Raw genomic sequence first — 16040 nt, forward strand, 5'->3', positions numbered from 1 at the left:
CTGTCATCTTCTGTGAGGCCCCACTTATAGACCTAAAAGTGCACCACAGTTGCACCATTTCCCAGGCATCTGCAAGGGGAGAAGAGCCTAAGGGAGCCTAAAGGAGTATACATTTTTGGGTAAGGAAGGCTGGAAAATGTAGTAGTTAGCTAAGCATCCCTATGTCTAGCTGAAACTATGAATTTGGAAGGAGAAAATGGAGATCTAGCAGGGTGTAGGGAAGTGCAACAAGAAATTTATCAAAAACACCTCTTTTCATTCAGATACACAGGGATCTGTTGGTCAGCTACCTCTGGACAAAATTATTCAGCAATCCAAAGCGTACTACTTATGTTGACACCTATCTTATGGTTCTCCATCTTATACAAATATGTGATTAACGAAGAAAGGATAGGTTCGTTCACTCCCTTATCCAATCATTGAACAAATACTTACTGAACATCAAATCCCCAGCTGGAACTAAGATCCAAAGGGAGGAACAGTGCAAAAAAAGATGAGCGAAAACAGTACAGGAGGGCACGAAAGGTCAAATATGCTCAGTGAAGGATAACAGTGGTTTAACGGGCTGTTATCACACAAGACAAGAAGAGAAAAGGCTGGATGGTACGCGGAAACCAGATGCCAGCATTTAGAGTTGGAATTTATTTCCTTAAGCAGTGCAAAGCTATGAAATGTTGTAAATAAGAGCGCAACATTATCTAAAGTGTGTTTTTGGAAGATTACCCTGGCTGCAGTGCAAGTATTTGCTGCTCAGTGGAAATGAAATTGAGCAGGGATTCATAGCATTGTGACAGTCCACATGGGAGATGACGAGGGACATCAGTTGGGAGGAAGAGAACAAATGAGGGAGAAGCAGATGCAGCAACTCGCTGTATTTGACGAAACAAGAGAAAGGATGGAGTGCATCAGACCGGCTAATCTTTATGACTAGGGGTCTGGTGCTAAAATTAGCTGGAAGGTAGAAATGCAAAAAGAACACATGTGGGGAAATAGCGAGCTTAGTTTCAGGCTTCAGTTGGAGATCTCATTCCAGGAGGCGGGAGGAGACGCAGTAACTATGATATGTGACTAATAAAAATAAGCATTTTGTGCTTTGCAACAGTTTGTGCTATGGATATTCTCATATTTTTCTGGGAAACCCTCCCAACTCAACATTTGGCTGCAGTCATTATAAGCCCTTGAGAGTCATTCAGGAAATTCCATACACGTATGACTCTACTTTGAAAGTGCACACCCAGGAAAAGACCCAACAAGTTATGATGCATTTTGTAGAGTCAGGACTATACTATGCTAACAATAGACCTGCAGAAGCCTGGAGCCCTCTAGGGACTTGCTCTAGGAAACACCATATATGCGGCTAGATTCCATGGGTGATGCAGATCTAAAGGCTGACATGAAACTTGCCCCTAGCCGGACAGGATAGAATGGAGGACAGTTTTTTAAAAAGAAAGGAAGGAAGGAAGGAAGGAAGGAAGGAAGGAAGGAAGGGAGAAAAGGAGGGAGGGAGGGAGGAAGAAGGGAAAAGAGAAGAGAAAAAGAAAAGAAAAGAAAAGAAAAGAAAAGAAAAGAAAAGAAAAGAAAAGAAAAGAAAAGAAAAGGAAAAGACTCAAGAATACTAAAAGAGCTAGCTGAGTCTCTAGGAACCCAGAGGATAGTTTTGTAATAATATGGCATCAAATGTCATTAAGTTAAAGATTCACAAATCATCAATAATTGATCATGAGTTGCTAGCCATTTGAGACTTAATCAAGGCAGAGATATGTGACTTATGCATAAAAGTATACTTTAATGGATGACTGATGTCAGGGAAGATTTTTCCTATAATCAAACTCTCTCGTCACTCCTGTGTATTAATATACTGTATTTTGACCTAAGCCACACCCCTCCTTACAGTCCCTAATCTGTTTTTCTGCCCCCCTTTTCCTATTTCTTTCCAACTGGGCATTTCCAAACTTCTGTTACTGCTGGAATCCTGTTTCAACTCATCCTGGGACTCTTTTTGTCTAGTTTGCTGCATTTGGAAGATCTTGCTGAAATTGACCTCTGGCTATGCTCTGAAACTTTTCTATTAAAAACCACTCCCAAGGGCACCCCATCGTGGCAATGCCCCCTTCAGCACAAGCCAAGTTGGAAGACAGGTAGCAATATGTACTTAGATGCCTGTGCACTCCAATTTTTAATATTTATCGCCTCTAAGGTTGGAACTGATCTTGTCAGTAAAGTATTAGGGTCATGTCATATAGTTATATTCATCACCAATAAGTCAGTCTGTCTTATTCAACAAATTTTATACTAAGGATCCAGGAATAGTGTTGGGCAATGAGATCACACTGATAAAAAGACACCAGGGGTACCTGGGTGGATCAGTTGATTAAGTGTCCTACTCTTGATTTTGGCTCAGGTCATAATCTCACAGTCATGAGATCAAGCCCTGTGTTGGGCTCTGTGCTGAGCACAGAGCCTGCTTGGGATCCTCGGTCTCCCTCTTTCTCTGCCCTTCTCCCACTTGTGTGTGTGCTTTCTCAAAATAAATAAATAAACATTAAAAAAAAAAAGACATGAGCAGCTGTCTGCAAAGTTAAGAAAATATTGCCAGTTAAGACAATAAAAAAATTTATTACAATATACTGTGTTCTATGACAGTTTGCACAGAGAGGTTTTCTCAGCTAGCATGTTTCTATATGTACCTAGAAAGCCTCGCTTACCCAGATAGCTAGCATCGAAACCAATTACAAAATCATAAGTACCAATAAATGAGCTATTTAGTTCTAACTGATTATGAAGACTTGATAAAAAAAACATCCAAGCATGATGCTTTCCATTAACTTTGTTTATATTGAACAAATATGTTTGCTGATAAACCATTCATTATACTATAGCAATGACAAGAACAGCAATTTTCAGAATTTATCCAGGAAACTCTGGGGAGGGAAGGAGTGTCTCCCAATATATTTCAGGGTATCTGCAGGCTCAAAACTATTTTCATAATTCTACTAAGACATTTTTTGATGTTTTCACTCTCCTTCTCTCATTAGTGTTGAGAGAATTTTCTCAGAGGTTACATGAGACATGATATTACAGGTTGAAAGCAGAAGATATGAGGCATTGTCTATTAGCTATACATAAAAGACATTTTTCAAAAATGTAAAATAATACCACTACATTTTCTCATGACATTTTTGCTTTAGAAAATGTTATTTTCCTGGAAATACATTATTGAATTGAACAGGTAATGGATTTACTTTTTAATGAATTGATAAACAAAATGCTTTAATGTTTTTCTCAGCTTTAATACCTTATAGGTTAAATATTGATAGATATGTCATATAATCAAAAGTGTTTGGGGTGCTCAATAATGCTTAAGCACATACAAGGGCCTTGAGAACAGTTTCAGAACTGCTGCCCTAAATCAGTTAATGGTTATCAGAAATATATAGAACGACTTCTGGTTTTTTTTAAGTATTTCATTTTTTAAAAATGTTTATTTATTTTTGAGAGACAGAGCGTGAATGGGGGGGGCAGAGAGAGAGGGAGACACAGAATCCGAAGCAGGCTCCAGGCTCTGAGCTGTCAGCACAGAGCCCGACACGAGGCTCAAGCTCATGGACAGTGAGATCATGACCTGAGTTTAAGTCGGACACTTAACCAACTGAGCCACTCAGGCGCCCATGACTTCTGCTTTTTTAACGAAGAAGAGAATCAAAAAGTTTCAAATAGAAAATAGAAATATATGTTAGAGAATTTCACATGACACTGCTGAGCAAGGAAAGCATTGTTTTCATATAAGGGAAGGAGAGAAGATACATTTATTGGCAATCTGGAAGAGCTTCAAGGAGGAGGTGAGTACTGGATCCATTTGACCCTTAGAAAATCAATAACTTTATATCTACTTCTTCGGGAGTGACATAATTTGCGAAGATTCAAAACCATGAAGTCAGAGTCAAATAGATATTTCTTTAATTTCAGTAGTCAAGGAGCAAGTAAGATGTCAATACTGGCTGTCCAGGCAAGACCCCAATGAGATGCCTTTGATTTGAACAATAACTCTATTGTAATTAACACAAATGCTGCATATATTCCTTTCTCAGTTTGTGCGCACAGATCTCATGAAGCCAAAGGGACTTCAGTACATGTGGCAAAGTACGAACATATTATTGATCAAAACCTACTTTTTACAAGGGCTCTATAATTTTTTAAAAGATATATATCACCTTTGAATTTTATATTTCAAATAAAAAATTTTACTCTCATGTGTCTACAGTAAGACATGTTGTGGGGCACCTGGGTGGCTCAGTCAGTTGAGCGTCCTACTTTGGCTCACTTCATGATGTCACAGTTTATAGGTTCGAGCCTCCATTCGGGCTCTGTGCTAATGACTTGGAGCCTGGAGCCTACCTAGCATTCTGTGTCTCCCTTTCTCTTTGCCTCTCCCCTGCTCTCACTCTGTCTCTCTCACTCTCAAAAATAAATAGACGTTAAAAAGAAGAAGAAATGCTGCAAATTCTTTTGAAATAAGGCCGAATATTGACAGCATTCAGGGAAATGCTATATGCACTAACTCCCCATCTGGTCCCAAGAAATCAATAAACAAAAATTTCTCTTACATGAGACAGAAAAATACCTGTAAAAACCAGAACTATTTTAATGTCTGAATAATGAAAGTTTATATTAAATGCTGTTTTACAGTTTAAAAAGCACTTTAAATTTATAGGAAAACTTGTACATGAATATTCATAGCAGGTATATTTGCAATAGCCAAAGCCAGGAAATAATCTAAATGTCCATCAACAAGTGAATAGATAAAATTCACATCCATACAATGGAACACTACTCAGCAATAGAAAGAAATGATTCCGTTACAACAAATGAACGAATCTCAAAATTGTCAAGCTGCTTGAAAGAAACCAAAGACAAAGGGTACAAGCTGTAAGATTTCATTTATGTAAAATACTAGAAAATACAGAACTAATCTACAGTGACAGAAAGCAGATGAGAGGTCTCAGAGTAGGGAGAGGGGTTCAGGAGGAGGAGGAGCAGGAGGAATGGACAGCAAAGGGGTACAAAGATTCTTTTAGAGTGATGAAAATATTCTATAATTTGCTTGTGGCAATGGTTTCACAGGTGCATACCCTGTCAAAACTTGTACACATTGTACACTTTAAATGGATTCAGTTTATTGGACATAAAATTATGCCTCAATAAATTTGGTTCTTACAATGCACTGTAACACAAATAACCTAATCCCATCATCTCAAGGACCCTGTGACACAGTAGAGAAAATTGCAATCTCATTTTGTGGATGAGGAAATGAGCTTAAGACATGCAGTGACTTTCCTAGAGCCAGTAATTCTGATTTTGAGAGGGACAGTTGTGAAGAGTAGGGACTTTCAAACTTTCTCCTGTGATTTTTTTTTTTTTGGTAAAGTGCAATATTCTGCCAATCCCTGTTGTATAAAACAATAAATGCTGGGATGCTGTGATTGGAGTAGAGAAGGGTGTTAGAGTGGAAGAGGTTGGGGTGGGGGGATGCGGGGCAGACATCTCCATAGGATTCTAGGGTTCTGACACAGCTTGACAACCCAAAAGTGATGCCACAAACATGGATGCTGAACACTGAAAATCTTGCTTCAGACTTCTGTCTGCTCTGTCATTCACTAGCTGCAAGTTCATGTTTGCACATGCAATTGACTGTCTTCACAGAATTAGTTACATAGAATTTTTCAGTGCTTATGCCTCTTAATGCTTTGAATAGTTAATCTGTAGTATAATAAAATCTGTTAATTTGCTTATTAACCATGCAAGAATATATCTAGGTGTCTGATATTTTGAATACTCTCAAGAGTGTGGAGGGTGAAGAAGATCCATGCAATAATGTTCCACAAAATGAATTACTAGGAGAATTCATGAACATTGGGCCGATGGTGTTATATTTGTGTCAGCAGGGAAAGGACTAAGCAAAACCTGAGCCTTCTCTTTGACTCCAATCTCTCTCATATCTACTAGGTCACTACAACAGACTCACCCAACTGAATCTCACTTGAAATAATATCTCTTCACCTCCGTGGTCACCACTATAATTCGGAACAACCAACATCCTTCTCCTCTATGATAGCAAAGGTCCAGTTTCAATCTCCATCAATCTACTCCACACACTGAAGCTGAAACATTCATTATAAAAGTGCAATCAGTCCCTGCCATTCCTCTATATAAAATCCTCTTGTGGTTCCTCATTTCCTTTAGGAAAATGTCCAGACTCCTTCTTAGGGTTTCCAATGTCCTAATGAACTGGATTCTACTTTTCTCTCAGCAACATCTTCTACCGCATGAAACCCTAAATTCTGTCCTTCAGCTAAATGAAAGTTTTCCAGTTTCTCAAACACATGACTGCTGGGCTTTCAGACATGCAATCACTTACTCTCCCAGAACACCCTTCCTCTCTCGTTTTCATTTAATGCTCATCCATGCCTCATTTTAGCTCTCACTTCTGGAAGCCCTCTTTCACATCCTCTATCTTGGTCAGATGCCCTTTCTAGGGCAGAATGTACATATCAGAGTGGTTATCACAGTATTAGAGTGAATTCATTGTGTACACATTATCTTAGGATCATAAACTCCTGGACACACAAATATCTTTCTGCTCCACCGTGTTCTGTCTGGTATCTAGCATAGTGCCTGGCACAGAGTAAAAACTCAAGAAATATTTCTTGAATGAATTGACTGAATAAGCCATCTTAACAAAAGGCTAGGGTGTATGGCTCTGGACTGCCAGGTGGCACCAGATTAAGATAACATACTGGCTGCACATGGGACACACTGCTTTCTTGCAAAATTAAGGTAACAGAAAGTGAGTGTGGGTTCATGACTCAACATCTCTTCTGGCTGAATATTATATGAAATAGTTGAATTTAGTTGAAAACCAAAGTTTTTCATCTCTGTAGGAAGAATATACAGAAACACTATCATTTCTAATGATTCTTTCCTTGGCGAGCAGGATCTTCTAGCATTTTAATCCATAAAGCACTTCCATGATTAGGTTTAAGGTTTGCTGTGGGTATAGGGCCTTGTCCAATGAGACTAATGCACGAAGGTTAAAGAGGAAAAATACTGGTAAGCTTTAAGCATGTTAGGATAATTGGGCTCAACATGCATAAATTGCTTTCAGATGAAAGGCTCTAAGCAATTGTTAAATTATAAACATTGAAAAAAAATTCTCTGCATCCAATCTAGAGAAGAAAAGGTTTCCATTTGTACAGCAAATTAGATTCAGGTATTTCTGTAGGTCAGCATTTTTTTTTTTTTTAAGGCCAAGGAAGCTCTTTTGGCGCTTGCTGTGTCTGACTCAGAGATGGAAGGGACCTGGGAACTGCGGAAGCCTTTTTGCCTTGCACTTGTCCCACAGCAATTACATTGGAAGGGGTCCTAGACTTGTGGGGTGTGGGATGTGGGATAAATTTGGAGAAAGACCACAATATGTAAACAAAACCTGCCAGTTTTCCAAAATACCTAACCACAAGACTTCACATTTTGGCAGCTTAGAAAGAGTCAAATGTGCTTTATTCTGACAACAAGTTTTATTCTCAGCAGGGAGAGTTATGAATCACAGTTAAAGCAAGCAACCACCAATAACCAATGTTAGAGGAATTTTAAAATATAGCCTGTGTAGTAAAACTTAGCAAGCACATGTTCAGAGACAATATTCATCAAGAAACCAATGGCATCAATGGAATCTTTGAAGTGTATGTGTGTTTTCAAAATCCTTTCGATGAAGAAATCCTACAGTAGGAGAGCTATTTCTAAAGACAGATTAATAGCATTACACTGCTCACTTTATGTTAATTACATCTTCTAACTTGCAGTACCATCAACTGAATAATAGTGTTTTAGTCTTAGATAAGATTTTATTAGGAATTTTCCATTTTCAGTGTCCTAAAAGTGCTATATTTTATATTGTCGTGATTTGACTTTGACTAACTAGCACACTCCTTAAAGCAATCAGAAAGTCAAAGAATAGATAATCCATCTCAAAGCATTATTGCATTTTCCCAGAATTTCAATAATGCTGTTGGTCAGACAAAACAATTACTTCAAATCCCAAATAGCCCTAAACTTGTACCGTATCCGTTGCCAACTCACATTTAATCATGCCCAAGGGTGCTGTTCATCTTCCCCGCCTTCTGGAGGGAAATGGTCTACAGACTCTCTCCCTCTCCAGAGCCAGGTCGTATCAAGTTTGAAGAGCAAAGGAAAGGTAAACAGCTTAGTTGCCTTTAAGAACGCTGATGACATTGCTTTGATCAATTTCCACAGAAAAGGGTAAGCGTGGACTAAATGGTCTATGGTACTTTGTTAAAGCCTGAGGTTCAGAAGTAATGTTGGGGGTGGACTTGGGAAACCCCATGATATAAGTGGTGGATTAGAGCATTTCCAGGTACTGTCTCAGAAGAAAATTAGGAACTATAGATTAGGACTAAGTAGTTTATTTTACTTAAATTTTAAATGCATTTATTTTTCTTTAAAATAAATATTCCTTGTATTCCCCTAAATTTGTGATTTTATTAATTGGATTGGTTTTTTGTTTGTTTCTCAAGGTTCACATTTTTTTTTTAAATGTTTCACGTTTTTTATTTAAATTCTAGTTAGTTAACATATAGTGTAATATTAGTTTCAGGAATAGAACTTAGTGATTAATCACTGACATATAATACCCAGTGCTCAACACAAGTGTCCCCCTTAATACCCATCACTCATTTAGCCCATCCCTCCCCACCTCCCCTCCAGGAACCCTCAGTTTTTTCTCTACTCTTAAGAGTCTCTTTTATAGTTTGCCTGCCTCTCTTTTTCTTTCCCCTATGTTCATCTGTTTTGTTTCTTAAATTCCACATGAGTGAAATCATATGGTATTTGTCTTTCTGACTTATTTCACTTAGCATAATACACTCTAGCTCCATCCATGTCATTGCAAATAGCAAGATTTCATTATTTTTAATGGCTGAGTAATATTCCAGTGTGTGTGTGTGTGTGTGTGTGTGTGTGTGTGTGTACCACATCTTCTTTATCCATTCATCAGTTTATGGATATTTGGGCTGTTTCCATAATTTGGCTGTTGCTAATAGTGCTGCTATAAACATTAGGGTGCACGTGCCCCTTCGAATCAGTATTTTTGTATCTTTTGGACAAATACCTAGTAGTGCAATCGCTGGGTCATGGGGTAGTTCTATTTTTAACTTTTTGAGGAAACACCATACTGCTGTTTAGAGTGGCTGCACCAGTTTGTATTCCCACCAACAGTGTAGGAGGGTTGCCCTTTCTCCACATCCTCTCCAATACCTGTTGTTTCCTGCATTGTTAATTTTAGCCATTCTGACAGGTGTGAGGTGGTATCTTGTGGTTTTGATTTGTATTTCCCTAATGATGAGTGACGTTGAGCATCTTTTCATGTATCTGTTAGCCATCTGGATGTCTTCTTTGGGAAAATGTCTACTCATGTCTTAGGAACTTTAGATTAGGACCAAGTAGTTTAAATTTATTAAAATCCTATAGTGATTTATAAATAAAATGCTTTTTTGAAAAAGGCACAGTCGTGCATCTATTTTCCCATTCATCCAAGAAATATTTGCATAGTACTTATTCTACCCTTGTCTGGTACTAAATTCTGCCTGGTACTGAAGATGTGACAGTGAGTAAAAATGAGACACACTCTGCCCTCATGGAACTTCTTGTCTGGCAGTTGTATAATGTGTGTGTGTGTGTGTGTGTGTGTGTGTGTGTGTGTAGATAAAGATACAGAAATAGGGAAATATAAAATTCAGAATTGAAATACCCTTTTAATTTTTTTGGCAGGAAACCCCAAAGAATTGGAAGAGGAAGAGCGGACCTTGCTTCCCACCTTTGTACTGTAAGAGTTAATGAAAGATAGTCCTTCCTTTCCCATCTCCCAGCAGCCAGGACCAGACATGCTCTCTCCTAGGAATGTGAGCTTTGAAAGCACATGACAGTGGCTCAGAAACAATTAGAAATTCATCAAGAATGCTGTACCAGCAGCCTTCTGAATCCACAGCATAGCAGCAGGCTCAGTGGTGAGGTCCTGAGCACAGAGGAACCCTGGTGTGATTTGGCTCAGCATTTAGCTGCCCTGCCTCAGGCTTCCTACCAATTTCCTCTCCCTGGTTTACCTGTGATCTCATCAATCTGTCTCCTATACTTGTTAGTGCTCTGGTTGAACAGAGTTCCTGTCTGATGTTTGCCACAAAGAATAGCAACTGACTGAAGGGGGAGCATTCAACAATTAGAGCTGGCACTATCAATTAATTATAATCATGGTGCAGTGTTATGAACAAACGGTATATTTGTCTTTTTGGGTATAAAGCAAAGAAGATATTTAGGAAGCCTGAGACCCAGGCCGTATCTAGACTGGAGAAAAAGTTTCCCAAAGACCCAACAGAATGCTAGTTATGGAGAGGAAACTATGCTGAATCCCTGGACCCAAAGCAAAGGAAGAAAACTATACTGGAATCCAATACGAATCTGTGACAATAAACAATAGGAAGACCTCTATAGAGTTTTGACATTCCCATTAGGGTTATCTTTGCTATTCATAAGCAGAAACAGAAGAAATGCCTCAGAGATTTGTATTCCTCTGTGCACTTCACACAATACCTATATCCAAATGCCTACAGCTTTACGTCTGCCCCATTCACAATAGGACGGTCCAGTGCAAGTTCCCTACACGTCTCCCCTAGACTGGCATCCCGGGTTCTTGTGTTCCACCTGTCCGATTTCTCCTTGTCTTGGCCATGCAGGTGATCACTCTAAAATGCTATGTGATTATGGGAATTCTCTTTCTTAGAGTCCTTCTAGGCCATTGCATCACCCCATCACCAAAAGGATCAAGTATATGCTCCTTAACAGACAGGAAAGCTCTCTCTAAGCCTTACTCACGCCTCTCACCCCCTCTAACTTTGTCTTCTAGCAGCATTGCACTACTTATAATTCTCCAAACATACCAAGTGATTCCATGCTTTTGTACCTGCTCATCTAACAAATTCTCTAAGCCTGGAATACTGTTCCCCCCATCCCTTGCTTCTCCGCCTTCTCCTAATTTTAATTCATCTTTAATGATTCAACCCAGATATCATCTTTTCCTGCAGAAACTTTCCTGGAACTCCTGGGTTGGATAAAGAGCTCCTGTAGCAACTGCATACAGATAGAGATAGAGATATGGATGTGTCATAATACCACATTTTATTGACATTGTCTCTTTAGGTCTCATCTTACCCATTGTCTTGTCAACTTAGGCTGCTTTGATAAATTACCATAGATTGGGTGGCTTAAACAACAGAAACTTAACTTGTCACAGTTCTGGAGACTAGGAAGTCCAAAATCAAGATGCCAGGCAATTCAGTTCCTGGTGAAGGCCCTCTTTCTGGCTCATGGATGGCTGTCTTCTTGTTATATCCTCTTATGGAGGGAGGAGAGAGATCACCTCTCTTATGGCTCTTCTTATCAGGACACCAATCCCATTCACAAGGGTCCACTTCATGTCATTATTACAATCCAGAGGACCACCTCTAATGTGAATTTGGGGATGATAAAAACGTTTAGTCTTTAACACATGAAAAAGTTTATTCTGATATCCCCAACACCTAGAATAGTCTCAACAAAAAATTAGGTTTTTAAAAAATATGTTGGAAAAATTTATGTACATAATTTTCTCATCAATATCAGTAACAAAATGATAACCTCTGGTTTTACTCAAGACCTTGACTTATTTAATGTGATTTCTTTTGTTTTTCTAAGAACTGTCTCTTTTACCTTACTTGCTGATATTTTCAATAATCAATAGATTCTCCCTAGAAAAGTTAAAAGATAGAGTGGATGGAGAAAATAGCAAGACAAGAAAAAGAAATACGAAGGAGTAATGTCACCATTGGAGACACTTGCAAAATGAAGAAGGAAAGAGTGGGAAATGAGAAGGCTCAATTATGGTGCGTGATTCAGCCACAGATTAGAAGGTTGTATCTTTCTTCTAGTTTCCTTCACTTCTATTTTAACTGTATGAATCTGACTTCCTGAAATAATCTATTTCTAGTAACATATATTCAGCCCTGACGTGCGTGATTCCTGTCATGGGCCACATCAAACTGTGAAAGGCAAAACACCCATATTCCTGACAATGCGTGGTGAAGGAGCGCTTACTTAATTCCTGAGCCACTCAGGAAATAAGTACAGCAAAGGTCTTTGTGGAGGAGCATGTCTCCAGCCAGTCACAAGTCCCCAAGAATATGGCCGTTTCCCTCTTTGCACACACTTTACTAATACTCCTCTGTTTTTAACTGAGGGTGAAGAAGGATCAAAAAGCTGAGAGCAGAGGGTTTAGATGATAGACAGTCCTAGATTAACCCCCAATTCTATCACTTCCCAGTTTGTACGACCTTGAGTTTAGTGGTTAACTTCTCTAAGCTCAGTTTCCTCATCTCAGAAATGGGGACATAATAATGGCTAACTCACAGGCTTTTGGTGACAAGTAAATACTGCTAATGAGCTGTGATGCTCTTAGCACTATGCCAAGAGCACAGTGAGCATATTCAAGAAATGACACATGCATTAATTCTTTCCAACTGAAAGGAATCCATTTTGGCCCATGATGACTCACTGGGTCATGTAACATGAGGCCAGACACCAATCTCCTCCTTCTGGATGACCTCTGCTGTGTCTTCCAGGTAACTAAGTGTGCAGCAAGCTCTGCCACAAAGTTATCTTCCGAGGAGATAATTAGTCTCTAATTCTCTGGCCTAAAGCATCACTGTCTCTTTGGAACACTGGGATAATCCTGCTACTGTCCTGGAAGATTCTTCTCTAAGCCATGCTAGGGGCTCAGTTGGCTGAGCGTTCAACTCTTGATTTCGGCTCAGGTCATGATCTCCTGGTTCATGGGATCGAGCCCTGCATCGGGCTCTACACTGACAGTGCTGGGCAAGCTTGGGATTCTTTCTCTCTCTCCCTCTCTTTCTCTCTGCCCCTCCCCTGCTCGCTCTCTCTCTCTCTCTCTCTCTCTCTCTCTCTCTCTCAAAATAAAATAAAAACAAACTTACAGCATGCTAGACTCATGGCATTTGCACTTTCAACCTTTGAGAGTATGGCCATATCTAGGTATGCTGCCTGCCACGTGGTTCATGTGTAGAAGCAAGTACTCAGCCAACGAGTAAGCCTGCCTGATTATTCAGCTTCTATATCTTAATTAGTATGTGTGAATTTAGGTATTCTGGAACATCTCAGGATGTCTCCTTTGTAAATGTCAAGGGTGTACCATATATGTAGAGCCCCATTTCCAAGAAAAGCATCATGCATCAACTAGAAGCAGATGTATCTTAACTGAATGCAGCTTGAAGGGTCCTGGGTGAGATCTCCTTAAATGGGTTGTAGACCCACCCTTTGAGGTACACACCAAATGTCACCACCTCCTCTGTGAAGTCCTCCCTGACTTTTCTCAAATGTTTGCTACTTCTTCTTCTTTGCTTCCATAGCATAGTATGCATAATCTATCATAGCATTTATCGTTTTACAATTGGTCTCCTTAACTAGCCATAGTTACTTAAGAACAGAGACTCTATCTTTGTATCCCTAGTACTTACCTATTACAGTTTCTGTAATTATCTCTCAATAACTGTTTTCCTAGAAGAATGAACCATGAAAGGCCATACTCATTCCGTGATGGCAGCACTACAAATCATACACCTATAGAATTGGGTTCTACCTGCTGATTCCACTAGATTTCAGGTAGATTGGTCTGTTTTAGTTTTAGCCGTGCAATGTCTTCCTGGGCTCTTCTGCTACCATATAAGAGGATTCCATCTAGTATCCTGGTGTATCTTAGATTGATATCTCCCAACGAATTCACTCCTCTGGCACAGTTTGCCCTTGAATTGTCACCACTCTATGCCTTCTGTTGTTGGTAGATGCCACACAAGACTAGCCAAAAGCCAAGCTGCACACTACTAAGACTTCTGGAGCAGTTTTTATAAGGGGAAAAATTTCAGAGATAGGAGTAATAGCATGTGTGTGATTTTCCCAGTGCCTGTCATGTTCTGGAGCAGTACACAGGGACCCCACAAGGTCTGGGTGTCAGTCTCCAGAAGAAGAACCCCAGACCTGTGAACTGAGTGTCTAGGAAATAACAGCTCCTCCCCTGGCACAGGCAGGGGCTGAGATCCAATAGAAATATAATGGATGGAATCTCAGTTCCAGCCCTGGTTCATCAGTCAAGTATTCACGGTTAGGGAAGATACATTTTGGGGTCCAAGCGGTGCGGTTGCAGCTTTATAATATGGCTGGGTGGTGGCATGGTCTGTACCTCAGCATCCATGGTTGGGGTAACACCAGCCCTTCTCTGGCATAATCAGGGGGGTTGAGGTCACAGCCTACATGATGTGGTAGATGGGTAACATTTTTCATCACATCAGCCCTCTATCAGGATCCATGGCCTGAATTACTCAGCTATAGCTGCTTTCATGTAGCTTTGCAGGAGGACAGCCTGTAGGTGAGGGGTACAGGACAAGTTAAAACCTGATCCTTCAATGAATGTAGTCTTTTTATGGTTCTAATTCATTAGGATCTGCTGGGCCTAAGTAAAATAAATGAATTAACCTCAACCAGATTGGCTGACTTCTTATACTCAAAATGACTAACACTCCTCTCTCTGAAACAAAAGTGATCATTAAGCCTGTGAGAGCAGGGACTGCATCTAACACCTGAATGCAACCCTGGGGTCTGCATTACTGCTCTTGTTGAGTCAATGAAAGAATGAACCTTCAGTTATGGGAGTTAGACCTTATTCTTGTTTGACTTCGACATGAAAGGGGACTCAAATGTGTTTATTTCTTGAAATCATCATATAACCAGAATAAGGGCTAGTACTATTTAAAAGGGTGATCCTTTTATATACATCCTTTTTTTTTATGCCATATCTCTCTACCACAGCTGTTACACAGTACCCTAATATCTACTTGCTGCCTTTAGAGTTCCTTTAGAGAACATAGTCAGTGATCAGGTGAGAATTTAAGAAATGACAGCAGTATGAAAGTCCTGAATGCTGACTGGACTTACTGACTCACTTAATGAATAGAAAATGAAAAGAGAAAAAGAGTAGCCTTGTGGTGGAGAAACCTGGCACCCATTATCTTAACCAAGTGATCAAGGTTCACATCAGTGTGATACAGCATTTGGATGGCATCTACCCTCTGGTATACCTCTGTGACATTCTTGTCAAAACCCATAACCCCACTCTACAACAGAGACTTCAGACAAACCAACATTGAAGAACATTCTACAAAACACCTCATCAGGACTTATCAAAAATGGCAAGGTGATTAAAAGCAGGGAAAGTCTGAGCAACTCTCACAGACAAAAAGAAGCTTAAGGAGACATGTCGTGTGGTGTCCTGAGTGAGATCCTGAAACAGTAAAAAGGACCTTATGGAAAATAAGTGAACAAATAAGCATGGAGTCTAGTTAATAGTAATGTATGAATATTGGGTCCTTACTTGTAACAAACGTACCGTAGGAATGTCAGATACTAACAATGGGAAACTGAGCGAAAGCTATACGGGAACTCTTAATTCTTTCTATCATTTCAACTTTTTGGTGGATCTAAAACTACTATACATTTAAAAAACTGTTTTTAACATTTACTCATTTTTGAGAGACAGAGAGAGACAGAACGTGAGCAGGGGAGGGGCAGAGAGAGAGGGAGACACAGAATCCGAAGCAGGCTCCTGGCTCTGAGCTGTCAGCACAGAACCCGATGCAGGCTTGAACTCATGAACCACGAGATCATAACCTGAGCCAAAGTTGGATGCTTGACCAACTGAGCCACTCAGGCGCCCCTATTATATGTTGATGTTTTGTTGTTGTTGTTGTTGTTGTTGTTGTTTAAGTGAAAGCTACTTGGGGCACCTGGGTGGCTCAGTTGGTTAAGCAGCCGACTCTTGATTTCAGCTCAGGTCATGATCTCATGGTTTGTGAGTTCAAACCGCCGTATCGAGC

The sequence above is a fragment of the Leopardus geoffroyi genome, chromosome A1 (assembly GCF_018350155.1).
Source record: "Leopardus geoffroyi isolate Oge1 chromosome A1, O.geoffroyi_Oge1_pat1.0, whole genome shotgun sequence".
NCBI lineage: Eukaryota > Metazoa > Chordata > Mammalia > Carnivora > Felidae > Leopardus > Leopardus geoffroyi.